The 24,800-nt window shown below is 35.8% G+C and overlaps 1 protein-coding gene across 6 annotated transcripts in view; it reads right to left on the reverse strand.

Annotated features, from left to right (window-relative positions):
- LOC149531710 (polyadenylate-binding protein, cytoplasmic and nuclear-like) overlaps window positions 1-24,800 on the reverse strand; it is a 116,940-nt gene that overhangs the window by 38,948 nt on the left and 53,192 nt on the right. The gene's annotated exons all lie outside the window — the stretch shown is intronic.

Here is a 24,800-nt window from a genome sequence, read left to right on the forward strand (position 1 = left end):
ACTGTAAAATTCTCTTATAAGAGATATCAATATGTGAATTGGACTAAAAATATTGTGAGTGTCTACATGAATATGACAGGAATATGACATAAAATATCCTAAAACATGATCAACTCAAGTGATGCTGAGGTGACCACAAGTATGGTAAAGTAAACTCAGGTCAGTGTGTTTCATTTTTGATATCATGCAAGCATTTTTTTTTTGGGGGGGCATTGAGGTAAAGGAATAATGGACCTTGATTTTTGGTCATGACTTAGATTTTGATTCAATTTTGAAAATGAAATGATTCGTGATGCTATATATACACCTTGTATTTGGAATTTTTTTTAGTGTCTAAAATTGCAGAGACCATCAATGAAACACAAGGGGGAGGGTATGTTAATTCCCAATTTTAAATGCTCCTTTATAGTGTTCATTAAAATTTCAAAATTCATCAATGATGAATCACAAGGGGGAGGGTATGTTTCATCCCAATTTTTGGCTCCATTCGAAATGTTCATATAACCACTGAGGTATCATGTGAAGTCTGTTGATAGGTGAAATAGCTACAATCATGTGAAATAGTAAGATGGTTAATCATTATAATCTCTTATGAATTTGGCATGCTAGTTAACTGTTATGATGATATTTTAATGCTATTTTGGAAAGTTGGTTATTTGTCATGAATTCACAAGAATCAAAAAGGCAGTTAGCCGTTATGATTGTTTATGATTAATAACTTGTTATGGTAATATGATTTAATTGTGGAGAATCTCCTTGTAGGGAGCACGTCAAAGGGGTGGAAGCATTGTCAGAAAAGAATTGGGCACAGGGGTACCACCATCACTGGATAAATAGGTATGAATCTTCAGTCACCATGGCTAAGGGTAAACGAATAGGCAAGCAAGAGTGTACATTGGACAAATACCATGAGCTACTTGGTCAAACATATAAAAATATATACCCATCCTTAACAAAATTCATGTTCAGAACCATTACCTTTGTTGTTCTATGTTGTTGTCTTCGGTTTCTTCATCATTATATATATACGCATATATGTATAAAGGTATGATGCCACCATGATGTTAAATCTCCAAGCTTGTCTCTGTTAACATATGTATAAATATATACATGCATATATATATCGAGAGAATGTGAGGTTAAGATAAATCATAATTTTTCAAATTACACACATATGTAGATATACGTATTTTAATAAGCATAACCTTGGACATAATGATAGCGTGATGACATCATTTTGAAAATTATATATATATATATATATATATATATATATATATTTATTTATAGATATTTGTTTTAATAAACTTTCCAAGGAGCGCTTTAATATTTCAAATTTGTAACTCTCTATGTGAGGCGTCGAATACACTTGGCGCTCCTTGTCTTAATGAATTGATAAACCAAGAAACCGATGGTCTTGTTTTAAACTGCCACCTTGGTCCATGGCTTCAAGCTTTATATGTCTATTTCACCAAGTCAGGACTCGTCTTTTCTTTACCTTTCCTTATGAACTACAATTCTTTCCATACGGCTTTGTTCTTTCCAATCGGCACCTTTTTCCATTCACCTCCATCACAAAGTGTTACACCAAGCATTGCGATTATACAGAGATCACAGTTCAGACCTTGGAAGCCTACTAGTCAGGACTACCCAGTATTTAATTTGCAATTGTCAAGCTATGTAAATACTTATGTTCTTGTCATTTAGATACTAGAACCATGATGCAAATATTTGGTTTCTTAAATTATGCCATTGTTTTTCCTCAAGCATATCTGTGATGCAAACTAATTTATAATGACAAAGCATGTCTGCCGAGTTTTTTTATTTTCTTTAACCAATGTCTATGGCGAACTGATACAAATCGATCCAAAGAAGTATGTCTCATATTTTGAACAATAATTCTTTGCTTTAATCTAATGATACAAATCTATGTCTTGAGTCTCAAGACGGCTAAATGCCAATAATTAATTTTCTTTTGTGTATCAGTTGAGTAACAGCCATGAATTGCAAATGGAAGATTTCCATAAATGATCAAATTCCTAGGACTCACCTCGGCTGGATGGCCATGAAAGGGGTGAAGAGGTGGAGGAAATCCTTGCAAAGGAAAGAACACAAATTAGAACTATTAAAGCATGATAAAATATATATAATTATGCTCATGTTGTCCAATTCATATACTTGGTTGTCAAATCAAGTGGTGGAATCAAGCACCAGGATGCTCAGTGGATGGTCAAGGTGCTCCATGTCTATTCTGGGTAGGGAGGGTCTTTCTTGGATGAGATTATGTGGAGATATTTTGAGGGTCTGCGGTTGGGAGGTTAAGCCCCTAACAATGTTTCCCCTCTCCACAAGATGCCAAGACATGCACTAGAAAAAGATGAGTTATGCATTCAAACATTTGTTGGTAACAAGTATTTTACTTTTATGATGTTTTTGCAAGTAGAAGATATGATGGATTGATTTATATCATTGAATCAGTTAATTCCTTTGATGAAAGCATTTTTTCTCGTTGATGTAATTGGTAAAAAGTTAGATCAGTTGATCTTCCAACTAAACATGAAGTATATCTATATGCAAAAGATAGGTTTATCTGATGGATTGTTATTTTTGTTTTTCATTTATGTGAATTATGAAAATGAACGTATCTTCTAATTGTATGTTATTGCCATAGTTAGCAATAGAAAGAAAGGGAATGATACAGTAGTATTTGATGCCCTAAATGATACAACGGTATTTGATTTCCTAAATGATACAGTGGTATTTGACGCCCTAAATGATACAGTAGTATTTGACGCCCTAAATGATACAATGGTATTTGTTATTATGATAAAGTGGTATAGCTATTTGTTCCCCAAGTGGTATGTATAGTCTAACCTAGGTTTTGCAGAAGCATCCTTAGACGGATTTCGGTTTTGAATACTACGGTATGAAGATTTTAAATTCATTATTAAATTCATTGATGGTGTCTTCAATTGTTAGTAATGAAATTTCCACTTAACTGATTGTAACCATTAATCTCATTCACATGAACATAACTGATATAACTGTCTTCCTATGAATATGAAGTAATAACTATATTTCTTTGATATACTAGTTGTTAGTTAAGACCTGAGAAAAGAGGTTGTTACAATTTGTAACCTGGTACCCACATCTTCATACAATTAAAACAAAGTTTCGTACTAAGTTTTTTTCCAGTGGCCTCATCCAACGATGGCTTCTTTGGATAGGGTCCATTGTCTTTCTCCTTTGAAGCCAAGGGTAGCTTGTGTGAGAATATCTCTTGGGGAAAGAAGATGCTGCCATGTTATGTGCCCTCTTGATTGCTTCGAAGAGAGTACTGGCATTGATCCCTTCAATGGTTCCATTAGACTGTCCATGAGCAACACAATTTGTCATCTCTCCAAGATGTCCGTCACCAACATAGACAGTCTTTAGTACTTAGTAATATAATTGTCAATTGATCCAATTTGCTTCAATTGCATCAACTCCTTGAAATTAAATTCTAGATCCTTACCATCAAAATGATCTATAAGTCTTTCCGTAAAATCGACATAAGAAGTTACTTGATCATGGAGAAGAGTAACCAAACTATGATGCTACCATTCATGAGCAACTCCTAGGTGAAGTGCTGCAAATTTGATTGCCTTCTCTTTTGGCATCAAGTTGAGTTTGAAGTATGCGTCTACCTTAATCACTCATGCTTGTGCAAAGAGTGATTTGAATCCATCAAATGGAGATAGTTTCACCTTGCCTATATGTCTTTTGAGGTCATTATTGAAGTGGCCATGGTTGCCACTGTCGAAGTATGTTGCTCTTAATTCTGCATAATCTTTGTAAGATATATCTCACTCCATATTTGCATTCCTTCAATCTTCCTGTAATTGTTCTTGCAATTATTGGAAGTTAGGTTCCTTGTACAGTATTTCAATTCCTCAAGGGAAAGTTGGCATCGAGGGTCGAGGAGGTGAAGGTTGAGGATTTGTCCTCCTCTTAACTGAAATTTCGCTATGCCCATTATGTTCTTCAGATATTTTTCCTTCAACCAATTTGTGCAATGTTTCCTCAATGAGTCGCTGAGTGTCATTGCTCTGAACTTGATTTCTAATGAGCTCTCTTAGCAAAGTCATGACTTTTGTAATAAGGCCTTTTGGGCTCCCCCATTCTACCAAGTGATACCACCTTCTTTTACTGGTATAAAATTGCATTCACTTTCCCCATGTTGGCGGGATCACCATCTTTGATACCACTATAATGTCCTGACCTAGGGAGATTATCATAGCTCTGAGTATACTGAGGCAAATAGGTTTGTACACTAATGATAGTCCATACAGTACAGGGTGATTGTACGAGCAATGATGAACTAGTGTGTACGGTGGCAAAAAACACCAGGCATACGATTGAGGACTCAGGAAAGCAAGGATCGCACAACACTTTGAAGGCATCATACGATAGCGTAGTGATGTTGTATGGTGGAGAGAACATACGGTATGAGGAAGGCATATAGGGCTAAAGGCCAAAGCCAGATGGGTTAGTGAATGGTGGCAGATTAAGTAAGGTTGTCGTAAGATAGTATGAATATGACAGAGTATGGAAGAGGCTTGGAGCATATGGTCTATGCTAGACCTTTCAAACTTCAAAGCTTTCGTTCATAGACATTGTTTAGGGGGAAACAAGAGACACTTTAAATAGGGTTGTAAATCTCTCAATTTCGAGGTCCACTGAGCCATTCAAATATGTGTGTGAGGGAAATAGGGGAATTTCCAAATATGATTCCACTTATGATCCAAATTAGATTAGCTAGAACCCAAAGTAGGAAGAGTGCTAACACTAAATTTGAATTATAAAGAGGAATGCAATACAAGGAAATGTACTCTTTGGCCCTTGATAGAATAATGTGAATATGAAATTGAACTAATTGCTTGAATAATGTAAATTTAGATGCTATGTGAGTCCAATTAGCCCAATTAAGATAAAGATCTAGGATAAATATAGGAAAGGAAATAATGTATAAAAGACTCACCTTGAAATGCATAGAGGAAGATGTATTTTAGCTCCAAAACTCACAGATCTGAACTATTTCTAAATATCTACCTACGGATCTTGGAATAAAATAACGAAAGGAACAAAACCCAGAAATCCCCCCGAAAACAGAGACAGAAGGACTAGGTCAACTTGGGAAGATGGCCTCCAACCAGGTTGATGTAGCTCGACAACCTGAAATTGACTAGTCCGAAAAAGTAGGTTCTAGATCCACAAACCTTTCGTTGATATCCTACAAATCAACACAGTAAAGAGAGGTTTTGTAGTTGGGGTTTGATGAGGGCCTTGGTCAAGCTCTACGTTAAGGTATTAACCATAATTCAGAAATGCAAATGTAAATGACTAAAAGACAAGATAAATGTTAGTATTCACCTTGCTTGAAAACCTTGTTTGTAAGGATTTTATATGTAAATGTATTGTAGATCTTGAATTAGGAATATAGGGTATCTCCACTCTTTGCAACGGATGTACCATAATCCCATCATGGTGCCATTGATATAAAAGTGCATCAATGAAGAAGATGATGAATGCTTCAATGTAGATCTCCTACCTTGATGGCCAACAATAAGCTAGATCTTGAAGAGGAAATGTTCACAAAGGATTCTTAAATGCTTGATAGAAGTCTCCTTGCTTAAATGCTTGAAAATCTTGAATACTTGAACTTCTTGAATGCAAGAAGCAGAAATCTTCACTTTAAGCAAGAGCTTGGATTACTTGAGAGCTTGAATGAATGAGATGTGAAAATAAAGCCTCCAAGTCTCCTTACATATGCATTTTTGGGTGGAAAACAGTACAAGCTGACTTGAGGATGGAAAAAAACTAATTAAACCCCCAAGGCCTTTCAAGCCCCAAGCCCTGAAACCTCCAGGGACTAGGTCGACCTGGCTTGGCCTAGTCCAGAATAGGTCGGCCTGAGTCGACCTAGTCCTAGAGATCAAGTTCAAGAAGCCACAAAGAGAAGAGGCAAATACCAGAAGGAATAAAGTGGAAAGAGGAAGAAGAGGGAAAAGGAGATCAAGCATAGGCATATCCATGGTCCGAAGAGGACATTATGAAGAGGGAGCTATAAGGTCTTAAAAGGAGAGTGCATCAATTTTAAGACGGTACATTTAGCCCCCCCACTTTAGGGGGAGTATGAGTTTCCTCGGTAAAGTAGGTCAAGAGAAAAAGAGAAAATTTTATCATGATTTAGGAGGAAAGGAAATCATCAAGCCCCCAACAAACTTGAGTCTTTGTCACATCCACAATCATAATAAGAGGGCTAAGCGCTACAAAAAGGGGTGTAGTTACTTGCCCAATAAGTTTTGTGTGCCTACTTGTCAACCACACAAGAAAAAGAAAAGGGGGAAAGGTCTCTGCGAAAAAAGGGGGATGGCACTGAATAGTCTAACAAGTGTATGTGGCATGCTAGTCAACCCATCGAGAATGAACCAAATGGTCTAGCAAGTGTATGTGGCATGCTAGTCAATCCATCGAGGGATTCAACTTCAAGCAAGAAAAGAAGAATTGAAAATGACCTAGGCATAAGGATGTGTGTCCTTAAGCGATCGAAACAAGACCAGGCTTAGTTGTCAAAAGAAGAGTCAAAATGAGGATCGAGCCTCCCAAACTATCAATAGTTTAGAGAGAGATCCAAAAAAGAGACCAAGCCCCCTAGAATGGTTCCTAGAAACTAGAAGGAAAAAGCAAGAGTGGATAAACATGAAATAACAATGCATAGATTTGGGTATACCTTATAAATCATGCCAAGCACTAAAGGCTGAAGTACTTCAAGTTATACATTGTTACATCCCAAGTTTTGACCTAGCTTGAAATACAGCCGTTGAGGTTCATATGAAGTCAGTTGGCAGTTTAATTTGATATAATCTAGCGAGATGGTAAGATAGTTGGTCGTTATGATTTCAAGTGTGGATGACATGTTAGTTGATCGTTAATCACAAATTCAGGGAATTAAGATGAAAGGTTGATCATTATGATTATTTAAGATTATATAATTTATGAATTAAATACAGAGAAATTCCTTGCAGGGTGCATGTCGAAGGGGTGTAAGCATTGTCAGAAAAGAATTAGGTAAGGCATTACCATCATTGGATAGACAGGCAGAGGACCTAGCGATTTGAAACAGGATACATCTGTGGAGTTGCATGAGTTATTTAAATAAATAATTTAAATAAAATAATTGAGTTAAAATATAATACGTATCTTAAAGACTCTAATTTATTTTTTCATTATATTGTTTTTAATAAATATTTATAAACATACATTTAAATATAAAATCATTTAGCACCATTATAATTTAATAATCAATTAAGTGATGTTTATAAGTGCATATAAGATTTTAATAGTATTCAAATTATAATAACTTTAGAATTATTATAACTTATTCCCTTTCAATTTAATATTCTTTGCTCTTAAATGACAACACTTGGCATAGCAAATCAATTTAATATTTGGTGATTTGGATTGTTTAATCTTTCAACTTTTCTAATCATTTAATTATTTTCCTTCTTTTTATAATTTGATTTGATTGGTATTCAGATGGTTTTCTTGTAACTGTTGGGTAGCCATATAGTCAGCTCAATACTATTTTATGCAAACCTTGTCATATCTCAGAACACGGCTATTTCCATATATCTCTGGTCGGATTACTTCCCTTTTAAATTCTTTTAGGAAAAACCTCTTGAAAACGAACTCCATTCCATAATCTTTTACCAAGGATCTCAGACGTATTTTTCAGTGCTAGATAAGCGGCTTTCTCAAGTGTTGGCTCTTCATCATGCAATGACAAAGGAGTCACTCGCAGAGGAAGCAGCAAGTGATTAAGGATTATACGGCTAGGATATTGTTGCCGGTTGAGAGATCTCCCAAGAACCCGAGCTACACCTTCATAGGGATAAGTCACGTAAGCCAGCTTTTAGAATCCCACAAAAGAACCGATTTCATTCCTTCTCTTTATTTTGGATTTAAATATGCAGTCTTTCTTGTAGGCAAATGTACAGAATTTTATACACGTCTTGGGAATTATTATGTCTTTTTAAATCATCAAACTGTATATATGACCCATCGTATTTCATTACCAGTTGGTCTTTTCATTTCCAAATTTGTCTAATCATTTGTAGAATGACTTGATTCTTGTTGTGACCAAAAATCAAAAGAAGATATCCGTAGTAATTCTTTTCCTATAACAAAATCATTATAAACTGTTGTAGATCAATCAATCTCTTTAGTCTTAATTGCTATTCAAATCAGATAATTGGATTGATATCTGAATGGACAATCACTCTGAATTTTCTTAAGGAGGATTTTATTTCTTGACAGCATTTACTATAAGATTTGGAAATAGCAACCAAAATAGAGATGAGATCATAAAACAGAGTACCAAGGAATTCACCAAGCTGTGAGCCAAAATAAGGTGAACAAGGTACAATACATATCAGTAAAAGTTAATTGTTCAAGCACCAAGGAATCACTGGCCTGATAGCCTGATTATGGTGAGGTGTAGATGAACCTGTGAAAAAGAAATGCAAGAATGAAATCAATAACATATATATTCATACATAAACAAACTAATATATATTAGCTCATGTATATTCCTGTTATGGTGATCTCCTACTGCCAAGTCGTATGGCGTGTTATATATCATAATGCCCAGTGGATGGAATGATGTTCCCTGTCAATTCTGGGTAGGGAGGGCCTTTCTCGTTAGAGATTGTGTGGGGATATATTGTGGTCCGAGGTTGGGTGGTTAAGCCCCTGACAATGCTTCACCTCTCAAGATGTTGGATATGCGTTAGACAAAGATAAGCCATGCATTTAATTGTTTATCGGAAACAGGTAATATCATTTTTATTTATGAAGAGGTAAGATTAAATTGAAGTATTTCATTGTTATCATCATTTTACTTTCATATATATGAATAACGAATATAAGTATATTTTCTAATCCTGAGATACTGTCACAGTTAAGTAATCAAAGGAAAAGGAATCTAAAGCCCTAAATGATTTGAGAGATGACTGGAACCCTAAATGATACAGTGGTATCGGAACCCTAATTGAAGCCATGGTATTGGAAGCCCTATTTGAATTAGTGGTATCGAAAGCCCTAATTGAATCCGTGGTATCGGAAGCCCTAGATGAATCTATGGTAGCGGAAGCCCTAAGTGAGATAGCGGTATCAAAAGCCCTAAATGAACCGAAGGTAAATGATGCCCTAATTGATACAGTGGTATGTGATGCCCTAATTTAAAATATAGTGGTATTTATTTAAAATTATTATTTGAGTTTAAGATAGCAGTTTGTAGATGATATTCATCCTATGAAATTGTTATAGTGTATTTGTGGACTAACCTGAGTGGTTGCAGAAGCATCCCTAGTTTGATTCGAACTCAATATTACAAGGTATGTGGTTTTCATTTTTTGTAGTAATTTCATTTGATGGTAATTCAAGTTTTTAGTTAAGAAAATTTTGTATAACTGTTTTTAACGGTAAATCTTATTCACATGAACATGAATGATATAACTGTCTTCCTATGAAACGAAGAAGTAACTGTATTCCTTGAGTATGTTTGATGTTAATTTAGACCCGAAAAATCCGGATGTTACATACACAAAATCCATATTAGTATTCCATCAACAAAGGATGAGCGGAGTGTATTCCTCCACGTTAAAGGGATTGCAAACACCTTAACAGGAGCAATGGTTTTAATGGAAGCATACATGCATCCACAAAATAATATTTCCACTATGACATGCCCCCAAGAAGAGAAACGTATCAAGGGAAATGAACACATAACAAAAAGAAAAAGCATGAAGGGATCTACTAACTTTGGGATCAATAAGATCATATGATAATATGTAATATTATATCTATTAGTTTTAGTGATCTTTGATAGACAAAACTATTATAGCAGATATAAACAATAATGGATATCCTTACTTGAATAATCGTTGAACAAGAGATGCAGAGTTTGTTCTTCCAATGTAGATATTATATACTTCAATGAAGATTGCTAAGGATTTATTCTGCGGAGGGAATATGTTGTTCGTCCTCCAATGAAGAATGTTGCTTGTTATTCTGCAAGTAGAATATGCAGATCGTTGGGACTATAATGTCGTATATTGATTATGTTCCCAACGATCTGCATGGATAATTATGCGTGTGTGTGTGAAAGGCCATGCCCCTGTAGAGTCATGACTCTATGTGGCCTTTGGCCACGTAGGGTCATGCCTCTACGGAGGCATAACTAACCATATGTTAGTTTGAGTAAACAATAAACAATACAACAATTTACGTGATCAGTGGCAAAACACAAGACCCCTCGATAATATACATATCACAATGTCTGCCAATAATAATATGGAGTGTTATGATGATCATCCAAATGTGTGTGTGTATATATATATACACACACACATATATATAAGCATACGTTTGATGAATAGAATTCACATATCATAATTTATCATTACTTCTACTAATGATATACATGAACAATCCCTCTTAGCAAGGGAGAAGTAATACACCTTTTAATAGATTTCAAAATAGAATATCTGAATCCATTATCTGATCTTAACACTCTAAAACAATGACTAGTCAAATAATTAAAATCACCATGCTATGAATGCTATCATAATATATATTATAATCTCTAATTGTCTGAAACAATATCTAGAGTAATCATAATGGATTCGTTATCAATGACCTTTAATTGTCCAAAACAATATCTAGAGTTTTCCATGATAACAAGCCTATCATTTGCAAGATCGTCATCTTACAAACAATTAACTTCTGAATATATATGTCCATGAAAGATCGTCACCTTTCATTACATATCTGATGGAACTAAACAACAATAGAAGCATAAACTCACATGAATTGAGAACTTAAATTCAATATTCAATATTACAATTTAAACATACCGAGTTTTACTCTTAAGTAATCCAACTTTACTTTAGCAAGAGGCTTAGTAAAGATATCTAATGTTCACTCATTAGTATTGATGTACTCTGTTGAATGACTCCTTGATCCACCATATCTTTAATTTAGTGGTAAAGAATTACAATATGTTTGGAACGATTGTGGAAAATTGGATTAGCTGAAAGCTTGATGCAACTTTGACTATTACAATGAATCACAGTGGGCTTCAAAGGTCTTTTGAACAAATCTAATAACAACCTTCGTAGCCATACAGCTTCTCTAGCACCCAAGAAAGAGGCAATATATTCTGCTTCGATAGAACTTAATGTAACTGAAGATTGTTTTCTGTTGAACCAAGAAACCATTCCAAATCCTAGACTGAAGCAACATCTAGAAGTACTCTTACGTTTAGTAGGGCTACCTGCCCAATCGGAATCAGAATAGCCAAGAAGGTTGATGCTGACTTGATCATATTTGATTCCCATGCCAATAGTACCTTTTAGATATCTCAAAATGTATTTAGCTACATGTAGATGTATCTTTTTTGGTGCACACATAAACTAACTCAAGGTGTTTGTTGCATAACATATGTTAGAGCGAGAATTCACCAAATACATTAAAGATCCAATGATCTACCTGTAGTAAGTAGAATCTGTAGATTCTAATTTGATCATATCATCCTTCAACTTGTGTAGATTGACTTCTATAGGAGAAGAAGCTAGTTTGCATTCCATCATTCCAAATTTTGTTAAAATATCAACTATATATTTTCCTTGATTCAAAAAAATGTAGTTACACTTTTGTCAGACTCCCAATCCAAGGAAGTAGTGTAGAAGAGCTATATCCTTCATATCAAACTCTACTGTGAGTTCTTGTGTGCATTTATTTATGAGATGTTCATTACTTGTTATCAATAAATCATCAACATATAACACAAGAATAATCATATCATTGCCATCTATTTTTAAGTATAAGTTAGGATCAGCTTCATTTTTAGAATATCCTAACTTCATTAGATAGTTGTCTATCCATTCATACCACACTCTGAGAGCCTTTTTGATCCCATATAGTGCTTTCTTTAATTTACAAACATGAGTTTTGCTGTCATGAGTGCAGAATCCTTCTATTTGCTCAATATAAACTTCTTCAATTTTTCCATTTAGGAATGTTATTTTGACATCTATTTGATGAACTTTCCATCATTTGGATGCTGCGATAGCCAAGATGGTTCTAACTGGAGTGTATCTAGCAACTGGCACAAATGTTTCTTCATAATCAATATCTTCTTTCTGTGAGAAATCTCATGCTACAAATCTGGCTTTGTTTTTTTCAATGCTGTCATCAAATGCATGCTTAATTTTAAACAACCATTTAGAAGAAACAACTGATTTATTTTTAGGCTTGGGAACAACATCCCATACATCCTTTTTTAGTATGGAATTATATTCTTCAATCATTGCTTCTTTAATTTCTAAGGTTGACTTGATAGTGCTTCTTTAACATTTGAAAGTTTTGTTTTTATAAGTTCAGTTAATAATGCAAGATAACATGACTGATTTCTCATTCTTTTACTTTCTCGAATCACTTCATTAGGTTCAACTTGATTTTCTTCTATCATTTTCCTAGCCCAAAGCGGCCTTTTTTTATTGTTGATATTTTCAAAATCTTCATGATTAGATGTAGTGGTAGAAGATGGTTCAATATCATTCTCCCTCTCAATTTCTGCTTGGTGATTTTCATCTACTTCAGGAATAGGTTAAGTAATAGATTCATCACTGTTTCTAGAAATATTAACGGCGATATCTTCAAATTTCACTTCTCTAGTTGATTTTTCTCCAAAGGCTACAGAGTTTTTGTTCTAGGTCATAAAGATTTTGACCGTACATCATTACTCTAGCTGATTCAACAATTGATATTTTTTTACGTTCTACAACTCCATTTTGTTGAGGATTATATGGTACAGAAAAATCTCTCTTAATCCCAATAGCAATGCAAAAGTTTTTAAAAATTTCAAAGATGTATTCACCTCCATTGTCTAACCTTTCTATTTTTATTTTCTATCCTAACTAATTTTTAACTAGGGCTTTGAATTCTTTGAATTTTGATAATACTTCAGCTGATTCTTTCTGTTTTAGAAAGTAGATCTAAGTTCTTCTAGAGTAATCATGAATAAGAATTATATAAAAGAGGCACCCATTAAGAGAAGGTACAGACATAGGACCACAAAGGTTAGTGTGAATCAGTTCAAGAATGGATTTTGATTTGTGAACACTTTTAGGAAATGATTGCTTTGAGTTTTTGCCTGGGGCACATCCTTTTGCAAATGCTTTAGTGATCAGTTTTAGACTTGGTAAACCTTTTACAATTTTTCCTATAGATGATAATGCACGATAGTAAAGGTGACCTAGCCTCCTATGCCAAATTTCGATAGAGTTTGATGTTTCAAGGCTTAGAGCTAAGTTTTGATTGTTACACAGTTTATACAAACTTTCGTCTCTAAATCCAATAGAAATGGCTTTCTTGATATTAGAGTTCTTTTGTCCTCTTGAAAAGTGATTCTGAATCCTTGATCAGCAAGAGCAGAAATAGAGACTAGATTTATTTTTATTCCAGGTAAATATAAAACATTGTTGAGTTGGAGAATACTTCTTGAATTTAAATAGATTGAACAGGAACCAATACCTTTGATAGAATGAGTGGAGTTGTCTCTAATGGTAACTTCTTCTGAGGAGTACTCTGAGAAGGTTTCAAATTTGTCTCTAAAACTGATTATGTGTCAAGATGCTCCACTGTCTATGATCCAAGTATTGTTGTTTGAGTTTAATTCACTTGAAAGAACTAAATAAAATGCATAGTTTTCTTTTTCTTCTTTCTCTACTTCCTCTCCTTTGATTTGTTGGAGTTGATGAAAGCCAACTCCGAAGACGCCCAAGATCACTTGCATGCGAAAACCTGTCAAAGAGAAGCCAAGGAGAGGAAGAGCATGGAGCAAGGGAAAAACCTTAAACGGACATGAGAGACCACATATGCAAACACAAGAAGAATATGTATTTACAATGAGAAGTGATAATGTGATATGTTGAAAATACAATGAGGGAGCCCGCTTATAAAGAGCTCATGGAAGCTTGTAGAACAAGCTAGAAGGTGGTAGAAGATAAGGATGACAACTCAACACACATTCACAAAAGGTGGAACATGCTAGAAGGGAACAAACTCCCGTGTTGTCAACAACTAACCACTACATGCATTAAATACAAAATATTAAATAAATGCATTTACCTAAGTAAGCTTAAGTAAATAGAATAAATAATTAATAATTAATTATTTACTCTAACACCCCCCCTTAAGTGCAACTTAGGGAAATGCCTTAAGCTCACAAAACTAAGATGAATGCAGAATGGGTCCCGACAACAAGGCCATTTTAGGCACCCAAGTACAATGCAACAAAATGCAACCTCTGAAAACAAGGAAAGAGAGAAAACTACATGGGAAAAATCCTCCCCCACAAAGAGGTAAGAACCTAGTGAAGAATTGAAAAAGCTTCCAACTAAGGAAATGTTTCATAAAACAGGAACAAGGAGTGATCATGAAGAAGCATCACTGAAGCATGAAGAAGTCGCAAAATCTGCCAAACTGCTGATCTGAAGAACCTCCACGGAAGAAGAAGGCACGAACCGAGCATGTCTATATGGTAGATGATCCATCTCACCGAAATGCATAAGTAGCCAACCACTGCAATCGCCTTGTACATATGATCAACCACTGAATACATAATTCACACTATCGAATCATCGAACCACGGATGCATTAGAACAACAGCATAACCCCCCCTTAATGCAGACGAGGTGTGATGACAGGTAACTGAGAAGGTGGGCCAAAGTCTCCTGCAAATGAACTAAGAACGACGAGAGAGGGAAGAGGTACAAACACCTATAAAAACACGGTGACACTGACGTTGCATGGGCTAATGTCGTGGAACGGACACTCACTTGATAAAGGGAGAATGCCTAAAACAGCAAACAACTATCCCCCCCATGGTGCTTTATGAAAATAGTGCATGTACAACTGACTCAAAACAATGTTCATGATCCTCAGAATGCAAGAGTGGCACTTTATCTCAGTGCGATATATAAAAGTGCTTCAAAATGATAGCTACAATGATCAAAACTGAAAACAAGCTGCAACAAAACATAGTACAGCCTAAAACAAGAGAATCCATGCCAAGAAAATGATCCTCGGGCCTAAAACACTCAAGATATCCACCATATAGCAAAAACACCAAAACTATGATAGAAAGAGCATGGGCCAAAAACTCAAGAAAAGGACCACATTTCTAAAAAGGTGACAGAACCAGCTTTCCAAAAATATAAAGTTTTCAAAAAACAGGCATGGGATGCAAAAGATATGCTTGCCAGAGTCAAAAATAAGACTTCGGACTTCAACTTAAAAAACGGATAATAAAAAAGCATCAAAACCTAAAAATACCTACACCAATGTCTCTGTCTCTGAACCAGCTTTCTGACACTTCTTTTGGATCGGAATAATACCTCCGTATGCTCAAGTTATGGCCAAAAAACCAAAGGTAGGTCAAAAAGGACCTAGAAGGAGAGTGCAAGCAAGGCTGATGCAGTGCTGACGTCATGCTAACGTCAGCACTTCACACGCTTAAATTTAACGGCCATGTGGCCGTCACCGCAAAAAAAGAGGCCACGTGGCTGCCACATGGCAGTGCCACGTGGCGGTACGGCAGACATGGCAAGGGCCACGTGGCAAGGTGCCACGTGGCACCCGTGCCACGTCTGTCGGTGAGATGCTGAATGTGTGTCCCCGCTGGCGCTGAGTCTACACGAAGCAAGGCGGCGACGGAGGACCAGGGTGGAGACATCGGCAGCGGTGGCCGTAGGTAGAGGAGCGGAGCGGCGCAGCGGCACAAACGGGTGTCGCCGCCGGGAGGAGGTGGCACCGAGGTGGCAGATCTTTGGCGAGGGCACGGTCAGCAGCAGAGCGGGGAACGAGAGGAGCTCAGGCTAAGATGTCGTCCACGGCGAAGCGTAGGAAGAGGGCTAGTGGCCCCGCGATGGCCATTGGGCGGTGTCGTGGCGGCGCGGCCAGAAAAATTTTATTTTTTATTTTTTTAAACTTGCGACCATACGATCCGTATGGAGAAGCCCTCAAACTAAAAAAACTTTGCCTCCCGGAGCTCTGTCTCCAAAATCGAAAAGCTTTATATGAATCCTAACTGCAAACGACCTTCCGGATCCAATGGTGATGTCCATTTGGCTCCAATGTGCTCCGAAAATTCGCTGATCCCTTGATTTGAAGAAAAAATGCACAAACAAACTAGGGTTTGTGACTTCAAATCATGACTTCAAAAATCTTCAACCAAGCAGCAACAGGAAGGCTCTGATACCATGTTGGAGTTGATGAAAGCCAACTCCGAAGACGCCCAAGATCACCTGCATGCGAAAACCTGTCAAAGAGAAGCCAAGGAGAAGAAGAGCATGGAGCAAGCGAAAAACCATAAACGGACATGAGAGACCACATATGCAAACACAAGAAGAATATGTATTTACAATGGGAAGTGATAATGTGATATGTTGAAAATACAATGAGGGAGCCCGCTTATAAAGAGCTCATGGAAGCTTGTAGAACAAGCTAGAAGGTGGTAGAAGATAAGGATGACAACTTAGCACACATCCACAAAAGGTGGAACATGCTAGAAGGGAACAAACTCCCGTGTTGTCAACAACTAACCACTACATGCATTAAATACAAAATATTAAATAAATGCATTTACCTAAGTAAGCTTAAGTAAATAGAATAAATAATTAATAATTAATTATTTACTCTACCATGATTTCTGCTAGAGGTGCTTGAATTCTCTTTCGTTCAAGGTAGAAGTTATGAGAGTGACCAATTTTGTCACATTTGAAACATCTAACTTTGGACCAGTCATGTTTCTTATATGATTTGTTAGTTTCCCTCCTATTATGTTTGAATTTTTTTTTCTTGTTTGAATTTGCATGAAGAGCTTGAATGTCTCCCTCTTGATTTATAATTAGTCCTCTTGATACTAATCTCGATTCTTCTTGTGTGCATTCATTTTTTAGTAATTCAAATTTAGGAAGCTTGAATCGAGAGCTTAGGCCTCGAATAAATGTCTCCCAAGATAGAGGAAGTCCTCTTAATGCTAGCATGCTAAGTTCTTTGTCATCAACTCGATTTTCAATTGTTGCAAGTTGATCTTTCAATTTAGAAATCCTTAGAAAGTAGGATGTAATAGATTCTCCATTTTTCATCTTTATATATAGTAGATCTTGTTTTAGAGTTAACAATCTACTAGTATTGTTGATTTCAAATGTATCTTTGATAGTGAAGAACATTTCAAATGCAGTCTTGAGACTGGATATGGATGGAAGAATTTGATCTTTTACAGAATCTATTATAATTATCATTGCCTTGTTATTGTGTATTTTCCATGTCATTTTATCTGGATCATTTTCAGGCATGGATTTGTTTGTTTCTATATACTCCTCTAATTCCATTTCCCTCAATATTATCATGACTCGAATTTTCCACAATGAAAAATTTGATGCTCCCTCAAGTCTATCCTCTAGCCTTACATGATTCACCATTTTGATTTAAAGATATAATTTAAATTTTATAAATCTAAGACTTTAGATTTTTAATTCTGAGTAATAGAGTTTCATATCAAAATGGCTCTAATACCATGTTAGTTTTAGTGATCTCTGATAAACAAAACTATTACAGCAGATATAAACAATAATGGATATTCTTACTTGAATAATCACTGAACCAAAGATGCAGAGTTTATTCTTCCAATGTAGATATAATATACTTCAATGAAGATTGCTAAGGATTTATTCTATAGAGGGAATATGTTGTTCATCCTCCAATGAAGAATGTTGCTTGTTATTATGCAAGTAGAATATGCAGATTGTTGGGACTGTAATGTCGTATATTGATTATGTTCCCAACGATCTGCATGGATAATTATATATATGTGAAAGGCCATGCCCCCGTAGAGTGAGGCATAACTAACCATATGTTACTTTGAGTAAACAATAAACAATACAACAATTTATGTGATCGGCGGCAAAATAGGAGGCCCCTCAATAATATACATATCACAATGTCTGCCAATAATAATATGGAGTGTTGTGACAATCATCCAAACGTGTATATATATATATATATATATATATATATATATATATAGAGAGAGAGAGAGAGAGATATGTAAGCATACGTCTGATGAACAAAATTCACATATCATTATTTATCATTACTTCTACTGATGCTATACATCAACAATATCAAGTATGAAAATGTCATCATTCCCCAAAGGAGGTAGAACTATGACAGAATGGAGGAAAAGACACAGAAGAGCTACAAAGAAGAGTCTTTTTGGGCCAATAACATGAAGACCAAAAAGAATCAGTGCTACCATATTATAAGCAACCAAGAAGACTATACAAGATCACTGGTACAAAGAATAGAATAAGTACAACATAACACGCAACAACAAATAGAAGAAAAGAGATACAAAAAGAAGAATGTGTATGACAAGCTGATTACTTATCCTCTTATGCTGAACGAAGCAACAAGGATCGTCTAAAGCAATCAAAAGACAAAACATAAAACAAAAACACAACACGGTGGAAAACAGAACACAAGAACACAAAGACTACTATGATAAATAAAGTCCAAATTAAGTATTCCGTGTGCCCCCCCATCTTGGTCCAAAATGCTAGGGGAAGGATGGCGACTCGCAAGAGGAACAATATTCATTATAGTAAGAATCACAAGAAGTTCTAAGCAAGGGCTTTGAAAGTCACTGTGCGCATTACTAGGAGTGATTGTAAGCTACATAGAAAGCATCTTAGGCAAATCACTATCCATATCAATTAATTCTTCTATCACTACTATCTAAAGTATCCTCCATATCTTGATTAATAGAATATAAAATACGAACAGAATCATCATGTTTATCAAAATGCAAAATGTTACCTTGTTTAACTTCCTCCAAAGACTCATGTGTGTTTTCATCAAACAAAAGTAAAGGTTGAGATGAAGATGTAGGTTGAGAAGCAAGAGAACGAGTTGTAGCCTTAGATTTAGCTTGATGGTTCTTGCAACGTTGACGAGCATGTTGATTACAAATAGTCTTACGAGATACAGTAGAAAGATTAGGATCAACTACCATAGGTCCCGAAGAAGGAACATCAATAGGTTTGGTAGATGTAGAGGGAAAAACAAGTTCATAGATAGGAGCAGTAAGCAAGATAGGTGCAAGTGGACAACCCTTTGGAAGACTCAGTTCCATGATCTTGGCTACTTTATATTGTTGATAGTTTCTATAGAGATGATCGGGACGAGTAGGTGGTTTTTCATGACGAGATGGCCAATAAAAATCAATCTCAGCACAATCTCTAGGACATGATGGTTTATAAAGAGAATGATTAATAGTAATAGTGTTTCCATCACAAGGGAATTTAAGGCATTTATGAATAGGAGAAGCTATGGCTTGGAAGAAATCCATGGAATACCAAGCTTAACTTGAAATGATCATAAGTAGGAATAACAACAAAGTTAGTAAAAATAGCTTTCCCTAGTAAAGTAACAATTAAAGTGATAGAACCTTGAGGACATTAAAGAAAACCATTACAAGTTTGAATCCACACAGGAGTAGTATCGTAAGTATCTCTATGCAAACCTTTGTTAAAAAGGTGTTCTTCAATGATAACATTCATAGTAGAGGAAGGATCAACCTAAGTACCATGAGAAGGAATATGAGCAACTCTAGTAGTAATGTAAAGAGGACCACTAGGTGCCTTACATATCAAACTGACTAAAGCTAATAATAGGTGTCTATTCAAGTTCAAGTGGAGAAGAAATCAAAGGTTGAGGTGCTAACTCAACATGATTAACCACATGATTCGCTTCTTTTATCATCACATCATAATCAATATGGTGATTGGAAGAAGGTTGATTAATAACATTCATTGAGTGAGAAGGTAAAGGATTAGTATAAATCTTCAAATTCTGATTAGGTGGAACAAAAGACTTATTTGTGTTATTAACTTGAGCATCAATAGATATAGCCTTAGAATCAATAACATCCTGAATAGCATTCTTCAAACCATAACACTTTTGAGAAACATGACTTGGTTGACGATGATATTGACAGAAAGCATTTGAATCAAAAGAATTAGGCAATGGTTTACTACGATCAATAGGATGAATAGGAGGAAGGTTAAGAACACAAGCATGAATCAGATAATAGAGTATACTAACGATTAGGATGAAATACAAAGGAAAAAGTAACCTTACCTTAAGATGTAGTAGCCACTTGATCATCAACTGTATTTGTAGACTTGATTTTGATGAAATTGTTAGGTTTAGAAAACTTGTTTGAATTTCTAGTGACATCACTCTTATCACTAGAAATAGAAGCCATCAGAGTAGAGCTCTCGAGTTGACTCACTTGTAACTGGTAATGATGAAGCACTACACATAGATGTGAAAATGAGGTATACTCAGTAAGGAGAACCTTATCCCTAATGTCTTTTTGTAAATTAGAAATAAAGATACGTTGAATATCATGATTAGGAACAAGATAAGAAATATGAGCATACAATGTTTAAATCTACCAATAAATTCAGTAACTTTCTCTTTAACATTCTACTTACAATGCATTAAATCAATTAAGAAATTTGTGGACCAATATTATTCTGATGCTGTTGAATGAAAGCATTAGCAATCGTTTGAAAAGAATCAATAGAGTAAGGAGGTAGAGAGCAATGTCGTTGCAAGTTTCTATCCCTAAAAGTACATAGGAACAACTTAGCCATAAGCCTATAGTCATGAGCAAAATCATTACATATAGTTTGGAAAGTATTGACATGAATTACAGGATCTTTTTTAGCATTATAAGTCTCAAGATGAGGTACCTCAACATGTTGCGGGATAACAGCACAAAGGATATCTAAGGAAAGGGGATTAGCAACATCACGCATAGGAATATTGTACCTAGATTGAGTTAATTGAGCAAGTTGTTGTTGTAAATCGGTGACGGTTTGAACCAATGGACTAACGATAGGATCGGAAGAAACACTAGTAGGTATAGGTATGCTAGATGGATTAGGAAAGTTATAAGAAGCAAACGAAATACGTAAGGATGTCGGCAGAGGATGAGAAGGAACAGGTAAAGGGTTCAAATAAGTAAAAGGAACCGCATTATACGAAGATAATGACGAAGGAATGGAAGTAGGAGGAACACTCACGGGAAGTGAAAGGCTAGGAAGACCAACACTTAAAGGAGTGGCCACTTGTGTACAATAGTCATAAGAGGCAGAGCATATGTAGGTATGCTAGAAAGAGTGGTAGAAATCGGGATGGAAGGTTCAACAGTTGTGGAAGGAGAACAATATCCTATCTATTGAGCACATTCCATCAAAGACTTAGCATGAGTATTAATAAGGTGAGATACAACACGCAAGATAGAAAGATTATTATCATCATTATTAACAAGCTTCTTAAGAGCTTCAATAGCAGAAATGCTATCGGGATTCTGATTTTCTTGAGTAAGCCAAGTTTCCAATTTATCAAATTCATTAAAAAACTTATCAACTTGCAAAGGCGGAACTCTTAAACCATCATCTTCATCATGGGATGAGTGAGAAGAGTTATGCTCCATTATAGGATTAAGATCATGAGTAAAGATGTTAGTGTCATCATGAGTCCTATGAAGAAAAGAGGAATCATGATCAAAGGAGTCCATAAGTCTACGGCTTCGCCTAACGGCAATGCTATAGGTTGGACTTTGTGTAATTAAGCTCATAAACAAGAGATCACAAAAGGACCCTAATGAGATCTAACCATGCAAATGTAATAAAGAGCATAAAAGAGAGATCTAACCACACACAAGATTGTCATCTCTAACTCTATGAAGGGTGGTACAACACCTAAAAATAAACGATCTAACTCCAAAAAGAAAGGGGCACAAGTTTGGTTCCCCAAAATGTTTAGGGGGAAAAGGGAGACACCTTTAAATGGGGTTGTAGATCTTCCGATTCCGAGGGAGATATGTGTGTGGGGGAAAGAGGGGAATTTCCAAATATGATTCCACTTATGATCCAAATTAGATTAGCTAAAACCCAAAAGAAAAAGGGTGCTAATACTAAATTTGAATTATAAAGAGGATTGCAGTACAAGGAAATGTACTCTTTGGCCCTTGATAGGATAATGTGAATATGAAATTGAACTAATTGCGTTAATAATTTAAGTCTAGATGCTATGTGAGTACAATGAGCCCAATTAAGATAAAGATCTAGGATAAATATATGATTCAAGGAAATAATATATAAAAGACTCACCTTGAAATGCATAGCACAAGATGTATTTTAGCTCCAAAACTCGCAAATCTGAATTGTTTTGGAATATTCGCCTAAGGATCTTCGGATAATATGACGAAAGGATCAAACCCCAAAATTCTCCCCGAAAACAAAGACTGAAGGACTAGGTCAACTTGGGAAGATGTCCTACAACCAGGTTGATGTAGTCCAACAACTTGAAACAGACTTCTCCAGAGAACTCCCAAAAAGTAGGTTTTAAATGCGCAAACCTTTTTCTGATATCCTACAAATCAACACAAAAAAGAGAGGTTTTGTGGTTGGGGTTTAATGAGGGCTTGTCTTGGTCAAGCCTTAGGTTAAGGAATTAATCGTAATTGAGAAATGTAAATGTAAATGACTGAAAGACAAGATAAATGTTAGGATTCGCCTTGCTTGAAACCTTTGTTTATAAGGATTTTGTATGTAAATATATTGTAGATCTTGAATTAGAAATGTAGAGTATCTCCACTCTTTGCAATGGATGCACCATAATCCCATCATGGTGCCATGGCTATAAAAGTGCATCAATGAAGAAGATGAATGCTTCAAAGTAAATCTCCTCCCTTGATGGCCAACAATAAGCTAGAACTTGAAGAGCAAATGCTCACAAAGGATCCTTAAACACTAGAGAGAAATCTCCTTACTTAAATGCTTGAAAATCTTGAATACTTGAACTTCTTGAATGCAAAAGGCAAAAATCTTCACTTGAGAGCAGGAGCTTGGATTACTTGAATGAATGAGATATGAAAATGAAGCCTCCAAGTCTCCTTATATATGAGTTTTCAAGTGGGAAAACAATACAAGCGAACTAGAGAATGGAAAAATAACTAATTAAACCCACCAAGCATTTCAGGCCCATGGCCCCAAAACCTCCGGAGACTAAGTCAACTTGGGTCGACCCAGTCCACAACAGATTGACCTGAGTCAACCTAGTCCTGCAGATCAAGTTTGGGAAGCCACAGAGAGAAGGGGCAGATACCAAAAGGAATAAAGTGGAAAGAGGAAGAAGAGGAGGGGTCGAGCATAGGCATATCCATGGTCCGAAGAGGGCATTATGAAGAAGGAGCTAAAAGCTCTTAAAAGGCAAGAGCGTCCATTTTAAGATGGTATAGACATATTATGTGGTGATAGGAAATAATATTGCACACATTACCAGAGAGATGAATGTCAAGTACCAAGAGTCAACAAGGTTATATTAATGCCAAAGATGCAAATAGATTTCACAAATACATACAAAGGTAGCATTTCAGATTTGCCAAATCCGAAACCAACCAACAAAGAAAACTAGGGTGGGTGAGGGGATTAGTAGTACCAAAACCGCGCCAACCAAATAAGGAAGATCTTTCACTTCCGAAATGGCAAAACAAAGCAAAACTCCAACTAGATTAGCAATACAATTATTAATTCAAGTTGCATGCAAAAAACATCCTACACATTGGTCATAAATTATATCCCATCGGAGGAAAACTCCAAAGGTGCACAAGAAGTGTTGACACAATAACAAACACCAATGACCAAAAAATAAAAATGGGCCCAAGATATATATAAATCAATCAAGACCCCCAAAATACAAAAATTATTATTTAATTTATTCAATGACGAGGACATTACACAAACTACTACGGAAAATACTGCAAATGGAAAGGCTTCAACACAATGATGACCACTAAATGAGATTGGTCTTGGAGACCCTTAGAACAACTACCCTTGAGCCTCTAATCTCAATGGTTTATGAGCCTTGAAGATTGGCCTTCACATCTTTACTAGCTTCTGAAGAGAAAGAAACTTCTTTTTATAAAATAATAAGATAAATGATGCAAAAAGAAGCCAAAACATGCATATATATGAAGCCACTTCGATTTCCAAATTGGGAAACCAAATCCCACGCCCAAGGAGAAATTCCCACTCCATTACATACATGCAACCATCACAACCATGTGTCATCTATCTTCTTCCACTTCCAATGCAAACTGCCACTTCTCCCAGCTTGTCAGAGGCCACTAAATGCAAACAACAGGTCAAAAGTTAAACCAAATTTGGGAACCAAAAGCCACAACCAATGGAGGATATTCTCTTGTATGAAGTGTATGCAACTCCTGGTGCCAAGAGTCCATTAATTTATTTCACTCCAAATGCCTATTAAGTGGCTTGTCATAACCACTAACGTTCATAATAGGCTAAACGAAATCCCACACCAATGTTTCAAATACAATTAATATTAAATATGCTTGATGCTTAAATAATATTCTAGTATTAATATTATATATGTTTGGTCTTTCCAAAACTGTCAACTAGTCCAGATCTACTATTCTAGGATTGTTGACATACTGTTTTAGTAAATGGCTATTTTTAGAAAATTTTGAAAAAAGAACATGACAAATCCCCCTCTCAAAAAACATTTTTCCTCAACCAATTGCAACCATGATG

This window comes from Cupressus sempervirens, chromosome 11, assembly GCF_028749045.1.
Source record: "Cupressus sempervirens isolate cs-2001-9-10 chromosome 11, ASM2874904v1, whole genome shotgun sequence".
Classification (NCBI taxonomy): domain Eukaryota; kingdom Viridiplantae; phylum Streptophyta; class Pinopsida; order Cupressales; family Cupressaceae; genus Cupressus; species Cupressus sempervirens.